Below are 6,552 nucleotides of genomic sequence, written 5' to 3'. Positions count from 1 at the left end.
CCAAGAACCTCGTTACCAATGTCATAGATTTCCTCAGTGAGCGATAGTTTCTTAGAGAAATATACACATAGACGCCATTTACTAGGAGATGTACCCTGCTATAATGCAGCCCCCACTTCAGACGCATCACCTCTGCAGTAACTAGCTGAGTGACGCCAGGCTGTATGAGAATCGGCGCAGCTGCAAAACATCTTTTCAATCATTTTTCTTGACAAAGAAAAACGCTGCAGCAACCGGAGATAAAGAATAGTGAGTGATGAGCGAGTATACTTATTGCTCGGGTTTTCCCCAGCTCGCGAGGGTGACCTCCGAGTATTTGTTATTACTCGGAGATACAGTTTTCATCGCCTCAGTTGCATGATTTACGGCTGCCAGATACACTGAATACATGTGAGGAATGCCTGTTTGTTAGGGAATTCCCACATGTATTCAGGGTATCTGGCAGCCGTAAATCATGCAACTGAGGCGATGAAAACTATATCTCCGAGCAAATACTCGGAGACCACCCGAGCGTGCTCAGGAAAACCCGAGCAACAAGTATACTCGCTCATCACTAATAAAGAAGGTCTGATATGACTCTTTGCCAGATTTTCAGTCCTTCATGGCCTGCCTCTCTGGACCAGAGATACTATATACCCTGCTCTTTGGCAGCTTGGTCCCAGGAAACAGGCGCAATCAAAAGGACGATGTGGAGGAAGCTCTTGACACCCCTTTTAAAAAAACACCCCCCCAAAGTCAGACGTATTCAGGCAGAGATTGGGTACCTACGCTGGCAAGCCGGGTGCCCAAGCAGTGTTCTTGGCCATACTCGCTCCATTTTACCACCACTCAGGTCTGCCAGTCTACCAGATGGTTGTTCTTCCATAGGAGGCTAGAAGCATGCACAACTTGATCGGCTCTGCTACATAGAGGTGAAGTACAGATCACCTCTATGTAGCAGAAATGCAGGTGTACTTTGAACGCCGACCACAGAGTGGCGCTCAAAGCAATCGGCCATCAACAACCATAGAGGTCTCAAGGAGACCTCTTGTTGTTATGGCAATGTACCGATGACCCCCGATCATGTGACGGGGTCAGCGGTGCGAGCAGCTCCGGCCACGCGGCCGGGAGCGCTAGTTAAATGCCGCTGTCAGCGTTTGACTGCGGCATTTAACTAGTTAATAGGCGCGAGTGGATCGCGATTCCGCTCGATCTCATTGCGCGCACATGTCAGCTGCACAAAACAGCTGACATGTCGCGGCTTTGAGGTGGGCTCACCGCCGGAGCCAACCTCAAAGCAGGGGATCTGCCAGCTGACGTACTATTCCGTCAGCTGGCAGAAGGGTTAACAAGTGAAATGCATGCTCAATTGGGTTGAGATCAGGTGACCGACTTGGCCATTCAAGAATATTCCACTTCTTTGCTTTAATAAACTCCTGGGTTGCTTTGGCTTTATGTTTTGGGTCATTGTCCATCTGTAGGATGAAACGACGACCAATCAGTTTGGCTGCATTTGGCTGGATCTGAGCACACAGTATGGCTCTGAATACCTCAGAATTCATTCGGCTGCTTCTGTCCTGTGTCACATCATCAATAAACACTAGTGACCCAGTGCCACTGGCACCATGCATGCCCAAGCCATCACACTGCCTCCGCCGTGTTTTACAGATGATGTGGTATGCTTTGGATCATGAGCTGTACCACGCCTTCGCCATACTTTTCTCTTTCCATCATTCTGGTAGAGGTTGATCATGGTTTCATCTGTCCAAAGAATGTTCTTCCAGAACTGTGCTGGCTTTTTTAGATGTTTTTTAGCAAAGTCCAGTCTAGCCTTTTTATTCTTGATGCTTATGAGTGGCTTGCACCGTGCAGTGATCCCTCTGTATTTACTTTCATGCAGACTTCTCTTTATGGTAGATTTGGATATTGATACGCCGACCTCCTGGAGAGTGTTGTTCACTTGGTTGGCTGTTGTGAAGGTGTCGGGGTCGTAACGACAATAAACCCTCATTCACCAGTCATTCCAAATTAAACTATAAGCATGTGGTACCGGGTAAGAATGAGTCAGACAGGTAGCTGGTTCAATCTCAGTGCATGCTCGTGGATCCACACACATGTGTGTAACGGTCACAGCAACTGAGTTTATTTTACAATACACAGCACTATATTGTTCTAGGAAAAGGAATGCAATAGGCGGAGTTTAAGCAGTATACATCTAGTGCTCAGTCTCTCTCTCTCTCTGATTCGTCAGAACGTCTCCCGGTGGTTACTTCTTTCTTCACATTCCAGAGTTATCTTTTCAGGAGAAATAATTCTTAACTCTTTAGACACTGAACTAAAGTGAAAGTGAACACTGGCAGCCATCTTTAGATACAATTACATTTGCATTAGCTAGCAGATAGGAAAAACTTATTGTTTCACAGTATAAGATATAAAAGTACAAAAGGTATATAAGAAAGTATATTTTCACCTTGACAATCCCCCCTAAACACTAAGTTTTTCCCTTAAAGAAAGATCCTTCGAGACTGTCCATGTGATGGGAAAAGGGGAGGTGGATTTCTTCATCCAGACACCTCAGAAACTCTCCCCTAGCGAGAGGCCTCCAGGCAGCTGAACCCTTCACTAACCTCACATGGAGTTCTCCCACTGTCCCTAAACTAAATCTCTTAGCATCATCTGAGAATGGGGGGTTTTGTCTGCTCTCTTGAGAGGAATATACTTCGGGATCTCCCCTGGATCAGTACCATTATACTCTGGTGGGTCTACTTCTTGATTGAGGAAGGTGCCAGTCGGAGTTGCTTTGGCAATAACCTTTTTATACAAGGGAATAACACAACAGAGAATTATCGATCCAATTACAAGGAGGGCAATCAGTACTAAACAAGCTTGTTGAAGGAATCCCTTGAGCCCACCCAACCAACTGGAAAAGAAAGATATGTCTACTCCAGCATACATGACACGTCGTCCTATTGTCCTAATTTGTTCAACTTCTTTAGAAACCTTCAGGTCTTTCGGATCTACATTTCGCCATTCAGGTCTGGCTGTCTATATTTCGTCTCGTAAGTCTTTGGTCATACCGTCAATGAATGTATTTACCAATACTCTAACATCAAGTGGGTTTATGGGACTGTACTCCATGTCTTCCCATTTCAGCTGTAACCGTCCAAAGTATAGCTCTACACTCTCCTTTGTCACATTTGTAGAAAATCTTAATTTGCGTCCTAGCACGTCACCTGTTTTTGTGCTCACTAACTACCTAGGCCTGCCTAGGTGCACTTATACGTCCATCATATGATCATTATTTGTCTGTAGAATGAGAAAGGTTGGTTCTCAGGGTCAGCCAATTGCTTTTGCGTAGCTAGCTAGTCAGAGGGCCTCCAGGGATAATACTCCTGTATCTGTCTTACCCTACCTGATGTGGTTGGTTCTCTGGTGGTGGGGAGCGTGACATGACATGCTGGTCTACAGCTCCTTCCCAAAAGGATTACTGTCAGCCTACTCCTAAAAGTTAATGTCCCCACTATCCACCAACCACAATCCTGTGTCAGCTTCTTATGTCACTACATGTGATCTTGTCTGGACAGGATTCAGTGTAAATCTCTTAGGTCGGGTTGCAGCACTGGTCATACAAGTGTTAGGGCCCAAGTCCTCAACTATATCCTGAAAGGCATCACAGCTATAATTGACAAATCTTTGTTCTCTGTAATATATATATTATTCATCCATTCAACATTTTTATTAATCTGCACCTATGGGATTATAGAAACAATGCCGGCATAAATCTGGTTCTGGGCTTTAAACTGGTCAGGCACCCCCCTTGGCACTCCAATGGCATCAATATATATCAGTGGATCTTCTTCATAACTCATGTGGAGCTGATCAAGGCTTCTCCTCTTTCTGGTAGGTTTATCAGGTACCTCTGGATTCCAAGGTAAAATCTTGAACTGCATAGCTAGTTTAACAAGGGTGCATTGACCTGTCCAGGCATTAGGCAACCTGGGACGGAGCTTACCATCTCCACATAACCAATAAACATCGTACATATAATGTGTATGTTTGATTAGCAAGTCAGTATCTAGAGAACTGTTCTCCTTGCAGAAACCTGTCTCGAAGATCCCTACTGGTGTACCTGTGGTGTCGTGGGAATTATAGCAGGTGTAATTGTCAGCTAATACGGTTACTTCTCCTGGGACCTTTAGTCTGGGTTCCTTATGAATTAGTGGGACGTAGTCTGGGCAATCAGTGGGCTTCAAACCTTTCAACAGATTCATGACACAGGCAGTGGTGTTGTCATCAGGGAAAAGCAATGCATGTGTGTAGAGATGTGTATTCGCAGCAGCACAAGCAATACATCCTACAGAGATATTCTGGACTCTTACATTGTATCTCACCCATTCTAACCATGGTTTTTTTTTTTTTTCCTTGGGGCTGTTTGTGTTTCTATGGAGAAAACTTCTCGCCAACTGAGACCTGGAATGGGTATCACTTCATTAACTACATTTTGCAAACGCTCACTTGGGCCTACTTTAGCTGTACTGGTAACAGGGGTCATGGTTGGTCTGAAGCTAATATCCTGGAGCTGTATGTGGCCTAAATTCCCATGATATCCACTACTAAATACATAATTATAATGTCTTCCCAGTACAAATGTCTGCAAGTCAGCAGATTGGGAGCTTTCAAGATTTAGGAGGAGGGAGTGACAGCTTCTACCCCATTTACAGCCCCTAAGTGGTTGCAGAAAAGCTGTTAGATGCATTCTCTCACAAAGACTCCTACCGTCCCATCCTTAGGGAACGTGGCTTCACTAGGTTTATATCCCCAATCATCTCCCGTATAAAACTGGATGATTCCCTCTACCACCCGTTCAGTCTCAAGGCACTTGACTACATCACAGAAATCAAATCGCCAGATATTCACCAGGGCTGTCAGGTTTACCCAGAGAATAGTGGGGCCAGAATTCTTATTTACAATAGAGGCCGAAGAGGTAGGGGCGAGGATGGCCCCCAGTTCCAAGGTCAAAAACAACAGCAACATTTCCCTTTAGTCACTACTGTGACTAAATACTGGTTCGGTCTCTTTTACAGTGTGAAGCGTGGATCCAGGTGCTCTTTCCTTCAAGTTTTACTGCAGTGGGGGTAACCAGGATCACTGTGTGGGGTCCTTCAAATCTTGGCTGGAGACAATCTCTGCGCACAAACTTTTTCACATACACCAGGTCTCCTGGCACAAAGGGATGGTGTCCAGGAACCTTGTCTGGGTCTGGAAGAGAACTGAAGACAGTTAAATGCACTTTGACAAAGTGTCCATGTAAGGCCTGCACATAGCTAGTCAAGTCCTGGTACTTGAGCTGCAACTGTTGTGGAAAGAAACATTCAAGATTGGGGCTCCTGCCAAACAGAATCTCATACAGTGACAGTCCTGTCTTCCTGTTTGGGGTATATCTTACTGAAAACAAAGCTAGAGGAAGGCATTCTGTCCATGGTTTACCAGTCTCTGTCATTGCCTTCTGGATTTTAAGCTTAAGAGTTCCATTTAGTCTCTCCACTTTTCCACTGCTCTGCGGATGGAGTATGCAATGCTTAACTTAGCCCCAGTGCTGCCATTACCTCTGACATGATCTCTCCAGTAAAATGGGAACCCTGATCGCTTTCAATGACTTCAGGAACTCCATACCTGCATATGATCTCAGCCATCAGTTTCTTCGCCGTTGTCTTAGCCGTAGCTTTGGCAACTGGGTAGGCTTCTGGCCAACCTGAAAATAAATCAATGCAGACCAACACATACTCATACGTCCCTACCCTGGGTAACTGAATATAATCATTCTGCAGTCTCTGGAATTGGTTAAAGGGGCCGGGGAGTGTGCTTGGATGGGGTTTTCACTGTCCTACTCTGATTATGTGTGGCACATATCATGCAGCTCTGTACCTGCCTTTCTGCGCAGGTGGAAAACCCGGGGGGCAATCCATTGTTTCTGTAGGGTGTCACACATGGCCATCTTCGAGTGGTGCACATTCCTGTGCAGAACCTGTGCCATCATTGGGTACAGTACCTGTGGTAGGCAGACCTTTTCACCCCTCCCCCATAGTCCAGTGACGGTATCAGAGCAAGCCCCTATCTCTTACCACCTATTTTTCTCCTTACTTGCCTGTTCTTGTAACCGGGCTAAGATGTCTTTCAACACAAGTGGAGATGGTGGGGTGTCTAGGTGATGTACTCTAGAGGCTACAGGAGTGCTTGCTGCTTTCTTGGCAGCCTGGTCTGCCAGTGCGTTACCCTTTGTCCGTCCATCAGTGCCTTTGGTATGTGCCTTTACCTTTATGATGCCTGCTTGGGTGGGAAACTGTAGTGCATTCATAAGTTGCTGGACTGCCTCAGCATATTTAAAGGGGTGGCCATTTGCTGTCAGGAAAGCCCTGGCTCTCCAGATAGGCCCATAACCGTGTGCAATGCCAAAAACATACCTAGAATCAGTGTAGATATTTACAGTCTTACCTTCTGCTAGTTTGCACGCTTCTGTAAGCGCCTTGAGCTCTGCTTCTTGTGCAGACATATGAGCTGGCATTGACTCTGCCT

Source organism: Ranitomeya variabilis, chromosome 2, assembly GCF_051348905.1.
Source record: "Ranitomeya variabilis isolate aRanVar5 chromosome 2, aRanVar5.hap1, whole genome shotgun sequence".
Taxonomy (NCBI): domain Eukaryota; kingdom Metazoa; phylum Chordata; class Amphibia; order Anura; family Dendrobatidae; genus Ranitomeya; species Ranitomeya variabilis.
This window is presented reverse-complemented; position numbering follows the sequence as displayed.